A 15,028-nucleotide genomic window follows, 5' to 3' on the forward strand; every position below is an offset into this window, starting at 1 on the left:
CAACCTCGGTAACTTATACTTCAGCAATATAACCAAAAACTGCTAAATATGCAAACTCATAAACACATAATCATCATAACACATATAACACCAGATTTAACGTGGAAACCCAAATAGGGAAAAACCACTGTGGGATTTCAGACCCACTAAGAAATATACTCTTCTAGAGTATGCTCGGTTAAAAGAAAATCCTGTTAAAGATTACAAACACATTGCTAGATGTGACCCATTTAAGGGATTTCCCTCAGATCTATTAGGATCTTCACTTTGTTACAAGTGACCTTGTCAAAGGATTTCAAACACTCATTTAGAATGTTACCTTGCTAGAGGGTTTACAAATAAGACTATTAAGTCCACTTAGTTAAGAGATTTTCTCTCACTTACAAAATAACAGTAATAAATATATCTGCAACTTCACATCTAAAATGCTAAAGAAGATTCTTATTTTCTCAAAACAATCTTGTCATAGGACTTATCTTGTCCCTCTGCTAGGCTCCCTACTCTTTTATTCAAATAGGTCTTCAATCTTCTATGCTCGGTAATCACTATGTAGCATCCCTATGCTTACACTTGCCCGCATAGATTGTTCATCAATAATTTCTTATTTATAAACAATTTGCTAACTACTGAATCTCCTTGATCATATTTCCCATGATCAATCTTAGCCATCAGATCTTCAATCTTGACTAGGTTCAATGCATCCTTCGATCTGAAAATGTTTTACCTTGCCTTGGGACTTGCATTCCTTTCTTGGAACTTGCACAAGGTTATTGTGGTTCAATCTGAGCTGTAGATCTTCTTGCCGAGCTTCCATTTTCATAGATCCTTAACAAACTTCATGCGTGGCATACCAATCATTTATACATCTCTAGCTCATCAACATCCTTCATTAAATAATGCTTTTATCCATCCAATGCGATCTGTCATAACTTGGTTGCAACTCGGTAGACATTCCATCTTCATTAACCGATATCGATAACCTTAGGGTTTACCGACTAGGTTCTTTGCTCGGTGACATAGTATAGTATTAACCTTACAATCAACAACATATGTAGGATATCAAAACAATCTAAACATTATGATCTCATCATTGTCTAACTCGGTAATAGTTGCCCATTGAATAACTTATTTCTCCCCTTTCTTATCACATTCTTTCTTTGTCACTTACCAACCACTTAATACTCATCAAAACATACTTCTTAAGATATGGCAACATCATACTGAATCAAAAAATCAATTTCTTGACATCAATGATAAAATAATGTTATAAAGATAGTTATCATCATTTTTCAGTTATATCAAATAATCTTCAACAACCTTCTCAATATCCTTAATGAATATCAACAATCTCCTTCTATTGAAATGCCAACAAAACAATGCAAGTAGAGTGTGTGAAAGAACTAGCTAAAACATTAACATCACACATGAACAAGAATACATCACACAACACTAGATATGTATGAGGAAAACTCAATGTGGGAAAAACCTCGGTGAGAATAGTTGCAGGAGATCTTCTGTTCCAATCCAGCCTCACAATGAATCTCTGATTACAATATTTAGGGCACCAACCCAAGGATCACCAACCCCTAATTTATGAGCACCAAATCAAAGGAGTACTGACCCCTACACAATTTATACACTACAACCTAAAGAAGCTACAACCCCTGCACTAAGCTACAACTTAGTGAAAACAATATGAATCTTAGATATACAAATGAAATCACTATTGCAAATGAAGTTTTGCAAACTTACATTATTCTCCTCTGCCGGTTTCTCCCTTACCGGTTTGTATTCTCTCCACCCACTCTGCAAATTGACTTTGCTGATAAATTTTTTAAATCCCCTCTCACAATATATTTTCACCTTCAACTCACACTTGATCACTCTTAAATAGGCACAACCTTTGCCGGTTTGTCACCTTTGGATCAATGCAGACTCTACCGGTTGTTCCCTACACTGATTTATACTGCTTCTCCTTATCAATTAGGTCTTCACTCATAAACACTTGAAGTGTTTATCTCTTCATCTTTTAGACAACAAATTTTCACTTGTCTTCACTCTACAACAACACCTTCAACATTATCAAGTCATCATATTTAAACTTGAGCTTTCCTGCCAAGAAACAATTCAAACTCAGAGCGGTTAGGGTTTCCTCTTCCCGACACAATCTGCATGAGATCTGATCCAGTCTATCTTGGGTTGATCACCTATACTCTAGGAATGCATCTGTACATTTTTTCCATTATCCAATTCATACTTGCTAAAGATAACAATCTTGTACATGATTTTCTACCTTGAAATCTGTCAGCTCTTAAAAAGCTCAGTTGTTTCCTTCTTGAGATCTTCTTGCAATTTGATTTCTTTTTTTTTATCCAGGCACCAACTACTCCTTGATCTTCTTCTATTATTATTTCTTCCTTGAGCCGCATCAGTTAGTTACAATCCCATAATTTTTTATTGTTTCATTAATGTCGACTAGCTATTTCAACAACCATGGTGATGGAGGCTTCACTGACCTCTACATGTTTGCCACCTCAACTCCACATGGCATCACAATGGTCAATCACTTAGCTCACTAACACACAGTCGATTCATACTTGAACCTTCAACAAAATCATACCAGTACATGCCTTTACTGGTGAGACCTTCTCCTCCTGCTAACTAGTAGTTCATGTGTGTGTGAAAAGTGGAATAAGAACTTGTATCTGCAAGACACAACACTTCAATCAAGTCATTACAGGCATGGTTAATCAGATATAATCAATGAATAGTAAACCATAACAAATCAACCCATTGCCTTCTAAAAGATGCGAGTATAAGATTGCTCTTAGATTACAAGCAATACCAGTGACTAGACAACATCAAGATGAAGGATTTTAATCTATATGAGCATGATGAATGCTAGATGGATGCAAGATTAATCTAACAAGATTTAAGCAATAAATGAGATAAATGATCTAAATATGTATGCAATATTCTCAATGAACCTAGAGAAAAAATGACATAATAACAATATATTCTCCAGGATCTTTGAATGAGAGATGAGAACCTGAATTTATAGAAAATTTAGAAAGAAACCAATGGCTATGATCAAATGATGATGGGCGGTCAAGATTTTCCAAGAGGAAGCACAATCCAAGTGAATTGATGTGATTGGATGTTTTTCTTAGTTTTTAAAGGAAGTTGAACTAAAATTAAGATTAAAATCAAGAAAAACTTATTTATTCTCTATTTCATTCAATTTTAATATTTAACTATTTTAATTGCTTTCTCTGAGATTATTTATCAATTTTTAATTTGTTTTTCAAGATTGTTTTCAATTGATTTCTTTTCTCAAATGTTTAATTCTTTCTTGGTCAATTAATTCCTTTTTTTGATTTACTTCCTTTTTTGAAGATTTGATGGTAAATTGATTTATTTAATTAAATATGCTAGGATATTGAATAAAATAAATAAGATAATTATTTTAAAATGATTTACTTGGAATGATTTAATTAATTAAATAAATATTTACTTAATATTGAGTGATTGATTTGCCATGTGACATTTGATGATTAAAGAATTAATTGTGTGCTCAAGATTTATTTAATTGCCTTTGGTTAGGACCTTGATGATGTTGGTGAGATTAGGGGCCCATGGTTTAGATGACCATTTTTAGGGTATTACATTTGCCTCTCTTTGAATTAATGTGCGAGCAATGCATTGGTTCAAAGAATAGTTTGATGTCTAGGAGATACCAGTTTTGAACTTGATTGATCAGGAACTAGATGAAAGCAAGGTGTTTAGCTTGATTCGAAGCGACGAAGCTAAATGAAGTCTGATTAAAGTGATACCGTTCCCAAACTTGATTGAACTAGGAATGATAGAAAACAAAAGACACCAAACTTGAACTTGATTGATCAAGAAGCAGATCTTATTGATCTAGAACATGATTGATCTAGACATAGTGAGTGATGATAAAAATCAATCTTGAACTTGATTGATCAAGACATGATGAGCGAAGTTAAACTGTTTAGGTTGATCAAGAAATGAATACTGAACACCTTCTTAGATTTAGCGTGATCAAAGAAACTCCTTAATGTTAAGAGATTGATTCAGATAAAAGACAAATATCAGCTTGATATGAAGTGATGAAACTGATATGCCCCTAGAGATTGATTCGATTAAGAAATCTCAACTTGATATAAAGTGATGAAGTTGAGATGTCCCTAGTGATGAGGTCTTATTTGATTGATTTTAGTTGAAAAATATTTTTTTGCTCGACTTTCGATGAAGATTTGAAAATTTTCTTGACATTTGAAGATGTGAGGTCATAAGGTCACGAGTATGCCCCCTAAGGAGCGAAATCGAAAGATAGCGAGGGTACATAATGATACGCAAGTTCTTTAGCAATGATAAGTTGTTTGAGCACAAATTGAATTAGAGGAATTTTTTTGAAAATTTAGCGAGAAAATGAGCACAAAGTTGATTTGTAGAAATTAAATTGAGATTCAGCGTTAATTAACAAGAAATTGAATGCAAATAGAAGAAAGAATGAGTAGCTGATGAAAAGAGTGCTAAGTGGTCCAAACTCTGAAATTGACTAGAAAAATGATCTCGAATTTCTATTTCAATCCCGAAAATGGTATCAGAACAATCAAATTAGTTAAGGGTACAAATTTCATGTCCATCGGAGCAAGTTGAAAAATTAGGTTTTTGGCTATATATGGGACAAAAGTGTCGTTTTCAATTCATTTTAACCCTCCAAGTTTGAAAATTTGAAAAGCCTTCTGTGAGGAAAATGGTGGTCCCTACTCATCAGCATCGATTCGAGCACCAGAGAAGACATAATCGACCTTGAAACTATGAGCCAGCGGTAAGTGATCGATCTTAAGCCTGTTTGTGTTTCCAATTTTGAATTTTTTTATGCATTTTCAAGTTTTCCACGTGTTTTGGGTCAAGTATCCCGGTTTATCATGCGAGACAGGATTCTGTCTCATACAAGAAACTGGTAAAAATTCTTTTGTCATTTTAGCCCATTAGTTTTGTCGTTCTAGGGTCACCAATGTCTTGTACGAAAGGTCTGTAAAAAGACCCTTCTATCGTGCGGAGTCTAAAAGTTTGTCGTTTGGGGTGGTTTTGTCATATGAAACCTATTCTTGACTCGTATGAAATGCTGCTTTTTTATGTTTTGTCATAATAAGGACAGTGATCATTTTTGAAGGTGTAAACATGAAAATTTGATTTGGCATTTGACTTAGTTGGATTTGCGTGATGTTTTGCTTCTCGTGTAGGCTCATTTGGAATGTTTTCTGATGCTTCATTGTTGGATTTTTGTAGGTGCACTTACCTCATGTGCTCTTTAGATGTGTGTATCCTCCCACTATGGCATTAGTTCAAGATTTATCTGAGGTTGAGCAGGCTCATGTTGATATGTGCAGCTTGATGCATCTGTTGAGGTTACCTAATATCTATGCGAACTATGGGATGCTCATGACGTTGGTAGAGAAATTTCATTCAGAGCATAATAAATTTCATTTTCCAGTTGGGGAGTTGACTATTACTCCCAAGGATGTGTACAGGATCCTTCATATCCCTTTTATTGGGGATAAGGTGGATTATGATACTGCGTTGTTACCTGGATTGCAGGCATTGAGGCATGTCTTCAGTGATCCTGACATTTTGAATCGTTCCATGAGTTGGGACATAATTATGAGTAGATACAGTGAGGAGTATCCCCTAGCATGTGTTCTAGTAGGGTTCATCAGGTGCTTTTTGATGCCAAACAGGGGGCAGCAGGGTTTCCAGAGCGGATGGGGTCGGATGTTAGAGAGGTTGATAGAGACCCCTCAGAGACTTGGCTAGGGCTCTTGTTTATTGGCCCACATGTATCAGGAGATGCATGAGATCATATATAGAGATGGGTGGAGCATGGCCGCAGGTGTGTACATTTTACAAGTGTGGGCTTGGGAGCACCTTCCTGTTTGTTGACCCATAGTAGTAGACAACAGAGAGCTTGGGCAACCGATCATTTACAGGTATGCTGAATATATCAAATAGCCCCATTTGGGCAAGACAGACTTCTGGAAATGACATCTCGATGACCTGATAGCCATTGTATGGAGACCATACAGAGGGTTGGAGCCGTAAGATGCTTGGCAGCTAGTTTGTAGGGACCTGTTTGTTACACGCCCACTGATTGGGAGGTCACAGACTGTTGTGGAGCGATTCATTGTTTCATGAGTGATGAGGCAGTATGGCTGACCCCATGGGATCTCATAGGAGTATACAGTGTATGCTCGATATGTAGATGAGGAGAGACAGGGATGGTCTCTACAGTTATCATATGCGTTGGTGATGCAAGAGTTGATAGGGTTACACCACCTACGGTGGTATTACCTGGATGATGTAGTAGATGAGCGGGTATTGCCCCAGTATAGAGAGCATTTTTAGTAACATCCATTCCCATGTTTTACAGACCTGGACGAGCAGGCTCCTCATATTGAGGGTGTTGAGGAGGATGCCCCCACACCAGCACAGGGACAGGGCCAGAGACAGGGTCAAGCACAAAGAGCTAAGGCTCCGCGATGAAGTAGTGGTGATCCAGGTGCTAGTAGTAGCAGGGTACCAACTGAGGATGGGCAACAGAGGGGTGAGGGTGGATCCCTAGGGTGAGAGATAGGGTCTAGCAGGGTTCATCAGGTGCTTTTTGATGCCGAACAGGGGGCAGCAGGGTTTCCAGAGCGGATGGGGCTGGATGTTAGAGAGGTTGATAGAGACCCCTCAGAGACTTGGCTGGGGCTCTTGTTTATTGGCCCACATGTATCAGGAGATGCATGAGATCATAGACAGAGATGGGTGGAGCATGGCCGCAGGTGTGTACATTTTACAAGTGTGGGCTTGGGAGCACCTTCCTATTTGTTCACCCATAGTAGTAGACAATAGAGAGCTTGGGCAATTGATCATTTACAGGTATGCCGAATATATCAAATAGCCCCATTTGGGCAAGACAGACTTCTAGAGATGACATCTCAATGACCTGATAGTTGTTGTATGGAGACCATACAGAGGGTTGGAGCTGTGGGATGACTGGTGGCTAGTTTGTAGGGACCTGTTTGTTACACGCCCACTGATTGGGAGGTCACAGACTGTTGTGGAGCGATTCATCATTTCGTGAGTGATGAGGCAGTATGGATGACCCCATGGGATCTCACAAGAGTATATAGTGTATGCTCGATATGTAGATGAGGAGAGACAGGGATGGTCTCCGCAGTTATCATACGCGTTGGTGATGCAAGAGTTGACAGGGTTACACCACCTGCGGTGGTATTACCTGGATGATGTAGTAGATGAGTGGGTATTGCCCCAGTATAGAGAGCATTTTCAGTAGCATCCATTCCCATGTTTTATAGACCTGGATGAGTAGGCTCCTCATATTGAGGGTGTTGAGGAGGATGCCCCCACACCAGCATAGGGACAGGGCCAGAGACAGGGTCAGGCACAAAGAGCTAAGGCTCCACGACAAAGTAGTGGTGATCCAGGTGCTAGCAGTAGCAGGGTACCAACTGAGGATGGGCAACAGAGGGGTGAGGGTGGATCCCTAGGGCGAGTGGGTGGGATAGAGGAGGAGCGAGCAACTCCTAAACAGGTGTGACAATAGAGAGAGGAACAGGGTGGAGGTGGAGATGGGGGTAGAGATGGGGGGCCTGCGAGAGAGCAGGGGACAGATACTAGATGGTCGATGAGGGCACGTATTGCAGAGCCATTGTCATAGTTGACAGCGGCACAGACTTAGCTAGCAGAGCAAGACCGATAGCTGGCCGAGGTGAGGGCCGAGCATGATCGCCAGATCACAACATTGAGAGCAGAGATAGAGTCTCTATGATAGGAGGTCCTTCTCCAGAGCAGTAGGGCAGCATATTACATAGCAACGTATAGTGTTGTAGTTCCTATTGTACAACAGGTGCAACCTGATTCATAGTATATGGCCCGATCAGAGGGAGAACGAGCACCTCAATAGGATCTTGGGCATCAGGCTCCTCCCCCTCCACCAAGCAATGAGGGAGAGGGTGCGAGCTAGATTATTCCTTTTTGTGTAGCTCGGATATTTTTTTGTAGACACACCCAGTTTTTGTAGCCTATACGATTCTTTCTCCGATGGGAGTTTGTATATGTCATTTGACATCGCTGTGTACTCTTATACTTGACATGATATATATACGAGATCCGATTTGACTTCATCATACTTGTGTTGATCCGCTTATGAGATATCTTTTATATGCTTTATTCTATATGTATGCATTTCTTTTCAGCATGGATGTATGAATGCAAATGGAATATGAATGTCTATTTTTCTTTCTTTTTAGATGCAAATAAATGATGATGTAAATGAGTAACTAGAATGAGCAATGCAATTTTTCTTCATTTTTCTATGCAATAAGATGAATGCAAATGAATGATAGTAAATGATGCAATGTTTTCATTTTTCTGTGCAATAATATGGATGCAAATGAATGATAGTAAATGTATGAATCTATATGTATGCAGCTAACATCTCAAAACACAAGTACTTGATCGAAGAAATGATGATGAAAAAGAGACCACTTAGCTGAGAAATGATGATGCTGCCAACTCTCATTCAGAAGATAAAGAGAGCATTGTTATTATATCAAAATCATTCTGAATTCACGAGATGCAGAATGAAATGCAAGATGATATGTGAAATGCAACCTAAACCTAGTCACTGGATTTTGAAAAGCTTAATTTTCATCATTGAGCACTTTACAACCACAACAGGCAAATTAGAGTTCCTTGCCTTTCATGTGAAATATTAATTATCTTGTCTGCAATGACCTTTTTTTCTTGTTCATATCCTTGTATAGATTACAAATGGACGCAGATTGCATCATAAAGAAATTTCCTCAAAATAGACAAAGAAATGATATGGAACCTCCTTGTAGCATTCAAATAAGCGGGGTCTAGGTATGTGAGGCGATTCCACCTTGATGTGAAGGTTCTTATCATAGACACCCAACTAATTTAGATGTTTCCAGATCATTGGGATCATTCCTACAAGCAAAAAACAAGAAAATAGTATGCCCCCAATCCTTGCTTCTCTTAGTCACAATAGACTTCCTTGAGTTACTCAGAGGGATAATAATCAAAAACCAATATAAAAAGACAACACACAAATAAAATTTTCATGCATATCTCAAAAAATTTAGTGATTGTTTTTAGTAATGTTGTTTTGCTTGTTTACTCAATGATAAAACTCTTTAGTAATTAGGAGATAGGTGACTGACTCGGAGTGGACGACTAGGTTTCACTGATGTAAGGTTGACTTGGTTGATACTGCTTAGGACATGTAATGTACTTGGTTGATTACCTAAGACTGGGACATTGATCGGTTTCAAGCCATGAGGGTTCCAACAAACCAGGATGTCACAAAAGTGACTGAAATATGTATAAGTTAAAGCAAAGATGCATGAAATCATGTATGCCAATGTTGCATTGATAGATGGAGCGCTTGAGTACAAGAGGCGCATGTTTACTAGGTTTTCACTTGCTTGGCAGAGATTCATTTTTTTATTTTTTACCAAGGTGTTTACTCAGTGATAAAACTCTTTAGTAATCAGGAGATAGGTGACTGACTCGGAGTGGACGACCAGGTTTCACTGACGTAAGGTTGACTTGGTTGATACTGTTTAGGACATGTAATGTGCTTGGTTGATTACCTAAGACTGGGACATTGATCGGTTTCAAGCCATGAGGGTTCCAATGAACCAGGATCTCACAAAAGTGACTCAAATATGTACAAGTGAAAGCAAAGAGGCATGAAATCGGGTATGCCAATGTTGCATTGATAGATGGAGTGCTTGAGTACAAGAGGTGCATGTTTACTAGGTTTTCACCTGCTTGGCAGAGATTCATTTTTTTATTTTTTACCAAGGTGCTTGTTTACTAGGTTTTCACTAGGGCAATTTCTCTCTTAATATTTTTTTTTTTGAATTTCTTCAAGACTTTTTTCTGATTTTTAGGATTTTTTCAGGACATTTTCTGATTTTTAGGATTTCTTCAGGACATTTTCTAATTTTTAGGATTTCTTCAAGACATTTTTCTGATTTTTAGGATTTCTTCAGGACACTTTTTTATTTTTAGGATTTTTTAATGTTTGCCCCTAGTGTCTAGCAAGGCAAAAGGGATTTTGAGTACATGAATGGATAAGCGAATGATGGTGGACACTTTCAAGGACTATCTCGCAATGTTAATCCAAGCACAGGGTCTAGATATAGCAATGTAAACCAAGGATTTTAGCGATGTAAAGAAAGGATATAGTGCAGTGAAGAAAGGATATAGCATAACAAAGCCATATGGTCCAAAGAAGTGGCCATGTCAAGAGGTTTGTGGAAAACATGGTTTTGCATTTTGTCCATAGTGTTGATCAAGATCAAGGGATTGATTTGGATAGGAGGCAGATATGATAAGCAAGATCGAAAGGGAGTAATGAAGGATGTAAGCAAGCAATGGAGAGGAGATAAAGGGTTTGGATCAAGTGCAATAAATAGGACATACAAAACCTGTAAAGATCCTTAACCTTGTCAAGATCAAAGGTGGAAAAGGGATATGAACATAGATAGAGCGGATGAGGGATAATGGAGGATGAAGGATAATGGAGGAAGAAGGATAATAGATGGATGTACATGGATGGAACTTGCCCCCAGCGTAAAGTGCAAATGGATAATGGATTACGCATGACACCTATTTGCTAGGTTTTTATCATGGTACTTGCCCAAGGTGCCACAAGAAGTGGTTTTCACTCGTGGACGAAATTATTTCTCTTTACTTTTTTTTTCTGACTTTTTCTTTTTTTTTTTTTACTTTTTCATAATTTTTTTTTTTTTTTTTTGGAAGATAATGGAGGCATGATATGGGATGGAAGAAGGACCCCAACCTCTTGCTGCTTTGGATGGTACCCTTAGAATATGAGTTGCAATAGACCATGGCTATGAAGGTATGCTCAAAGATGTTGGCAGGATAATGAAATGAAACTAGGGCAAGGACTTATGCAAAGGGTTGGATAAGAGGGATGGAATGGTGAAAAAGAGGTGTTGTATAATGGATGGGATGTTGGGAGAATTGTGTATGGCTAGATGGAAATTCTGGAAATATCAACATTGGCACACACCTTGAGGGATGGTGGACATATGGAAGAGAAGTGAATCTCAAATTTTGAGATTTGGATGGAGGAAAGGTTAAATATTTTGGGGCATAAGAACCCAAAATGGATGAAGGAGGTGATGGAGGAATAGAATCCAAAGGTTTGGATGGAGGAACAACAATTTTGGATGCCAATTTTGATTTTTCTTTAGACTATTGTGCTTCAATCAGCCGCTTAGGGATCCACATGGTTTTTGATTTTTCATGATTTTGGAGTTCCTTAGAGCGCATTACTTGTAGAAGTACCTTAGGAACCCATATAACTTTTGACTTTTCTTCTTTCTTTGTGGGCCTTCGTGGCATTTTGTATTCTTCTTTTTCTTTTTGGATCATATTTTGTTTTGTTTTGACATGTCGATTAGATAGGACATGTTGATCCTTGAATACATGTGGATTGATTGACTTATGACTTTTATGCTTGGCATCCAAATTGCTTGGAGAAGGAAAAGAATGTATGAATGGATAGGAATGATATGGAGGTATTTTAGATGGATGGAAGGTACTCAAAGATGTGTACCTTTGTTGATCCCGCATAAGGGATGGAGGGATATAGGGACCTAGAATGGATGGAAGCGATGATGGGGAAAATGTATATTTGGATTTAACTGGAGCAATGTAGGATTTATGAGGGATACCAATATCTTGAGAGTGAGAAATGTAGCCATTATAATCAAGATTTTCTTTTATAGTAGGGGGTTCTAATATACCTTGTCCATGAATGTCTAACCCTTTTCTTTGATAATGCATACTTTGAAATATCTTTTTAACAAAGGGTTTCTTCTTACTTTTGATGCTAGAGGCAAGTCCATTTTGAGGTGGAGGTGTCTTGCAAGGAATGATAGGATCATGAGAGGGATTTATGGGCATGATGGACTCTTGAGGTGAACATGGATGATTATAACAAGGGAATATTGAGATACTTTGATCTTGACATGGAAGATGACCATTGGATAGGGTGTTTGACTCTTCATTTTGAATAAGATCATTTGAAAAGGTGGAAGAGGCATCATGATCTTGCTTAGGAAGTGGATTAGGAATGGGATTTGGAAGGGTTATTTTCTCTTGAGATGGAAGGGGGTCATCTTTGAAGAAATAGAAAGGTATAAGGGGATCATCATGGGATTCTAGTGGAATGGGATCTTTTTCAATCATTAGATGTGATTGAGGAGCTTTGGTGTCTTGATTTTGATTTATGATAGGACTTTTTTCTTCATTTTTTAGATTATCCTCTTGACATGGAGTCGCTTCTAAGGAAGGGATAGGATTTTGCATAGGCATAGGGGATTCTTGGAAGGTCTCCATATTTTGGTATGATGGGGAAGCATTTTGGAAAGGACCTTCTGGAGTGGGTATGCTTGGAATTGGAGTGCATGATGGTATAGGATCTGGGATTTTTAAATCTTTAGAGGAACTTGTATCAATATTGGCATTAACTTGGATTTCCATAGGAGATAGCCCTTGAAGGTCAACATGAGAAGTTTCATTGTTTGAAGGAGATGGTATGGATTGTTGCTGAGAATTCTTAGGAGATGAAGGCATCATGGAAGGGATGGAGGCCACATATGGAGCCTTTCTAGACATAGGTTCATGATTTTGGTTATGCTTAGAAGTAGTTCCTTCTTTTTCTTTAGGTGAGTCATTAGGATCTTCAATTTCAATGACACCATTATCAAGGAGATCTTGAATCTTATGCTTTAATTCCATACACATGGAAGTCTTATGTTTGTTATGCCTATGATATACACAATAACTACTCAAAACTTCACATCCCCATGTGGTCATTTTAGGCAATATGATAAGATTGTTCTTAATAAGCTCTTCCAAAGCGGACTCAATAGATTGCCCCAAAGGTGTAAACTATCTATCTAGGGAATAGATGTCTTTTTGTCTTGGTGAAGGTGTCTCATGAGCTTGTTTGAGATTTGGGTTTTGATTGTCAATCATTTGTTGGTATTTGCTTGTCAAATCACATAATTGTTTTAGCACTTCTTGAAGTTTCTCACACTTGATATCAAACATTTGTTTTTCAAATGGAGTCATTGATCTATTTTGTTGGATTTCCATGTTATATATTTCTTCCTTTATATCTTGAAGCATTTGAGCATAGGTAGCCATGGGAATTGGAGCTAAGGTATCTATAAGATTATTACTCTTATCAAAAAAATTAGAAGAGCTTTTGGTTTGAACAGGCATTTATAACCGATAGGACCGAGAGCGAGATGTGTTGTAGAAGTTAAGATCAAATTGTAGCTAGTAGTTCATTTAACATAGTGATTGAGGGAAGTAACTTAAGATCTGGTCTAGTTTCAGGAATGATCTATCCTATGTAAGACGTTATCTAAGTTATCTTAGGTTTGATAAGATGTTTGTTTGAACTAGCTTAAAGATGATCGACAAAATTGTGCAATGCAATGGCAGAGGTACACTATCAAGTTTGTTTTATGCTCAGGAAGATGATAACTAGTTTTGGGCTCGCTGTAAAACTATTTTGGGCAAGTTTTGACTGTTCTGAACTGACAGAATCAGAGACTCGTATGACTGTATTTCAGGAATTGTATGATATTATAATAGGTTTAGGATGACAACAGTTTTGTTTTGTACAGGTTGCTGCCTAGTACCGTATGACAAATGGGTAGGTCCGAGATGACAAATGATTCTGTTCAGTTCTGTCTCGTCTGACAGAAGATATGGCTCAAGATGACAGAATACTAGGTCTCGTATGACAAAGGATTGGACTCAGGATGACAATATAGTATATTTGTACGCCACAAGATTTGGTGTAGGACAACAATTCAACAGACTCATACAACTATTCACAGATTAGAGACTAAAAATTTTGGGTTTTTCAATGACTATATAAGGCAACTAAACATGACCAATTCTGAGGTGGACTGATTTCTGACCAGGATAGACTAGCTTGTGACATGGACAGAGTTTTGATCACTGAGTTTGTTGATTTGTGTTCTCCAATTTTAGTATTCCAATTTCAATTTGGGGGATGAAAACATAGAAAACATGCAGTATGAATAGCAACTCCAATCACAACATGCAAACCCTATGGAAGTTGGCTTAGAGAAGAAAACCTTTGCTTGCTGACTTAGGTACACACCCAATAGCTAATCAGAATATGGCCGTTGAGTCTCATGCAATGGATTCTCAATGTTGTATTAGCTGACTCCAAATGCTAATGGGGGCACGATATGGCAAGTGTCTTGGGAGAGTTACTATCTCTCTTGCACAAAGATTATCAACCTTTTGGGGGTGAATCAGGTAGCTTCTAATTTTTATTGGATCTAGTAAGGTTTCATTCAAAATTACCCCTTGAAGTCACACAAGCATGATCGAGGCCTATAGCCCACCAAGGTACCGAAACAAGTTCTAATCATGTAAATGTGATTGAGACCGCGAGGCCCTACAAAATGCTCGATATGAGAGATCTCAAAAAGAAAACTCAAATAATCCCATCCTCTAAGACTTTAATCATTAGAGGCCTATTTATTATAGTGAGTTGGAATGCTCAGGTCCAGCTGTACTCACTTGGGTCATTCTCACAGGGTGATTACTTTTTCCCACTGTGACAGGCCCGCTAAAGGTACACAAATCTCAAAACTTAGAAAAAAGCTTCAAGGGTCTAGATTTCTAATTGTCTATAAAAGACAAGAGCATACTCTCCTACCTCTTAGATTTTTCTGAAAACACGAAAGACAGATTTGTTCTTTAACCTGATAGAAATTTAAGTGCCTAAGAAAATACTAAATGAATACACATTGTTTAGTCGATTCTCTTTAGGCAACCTGCAAAACCAATATGTCGGTAGTCATTTTCTTCTTGA

The sequence above is a fragment of the Cryptomeria japonica genome, chromosome 1, assembly GCF_030272615.1.
Source record: "Cryptomeria japonica chromosome 1, Sugi_1.0, whole genome shotgun sequence".
NCBI classification, from domain to species: Eukaryota; Viridiplantae; Streptophyta; class Pinopsida; order Cupressales; family Cupressaceae; genus Cryptomeria; species Cryptomeria japonica.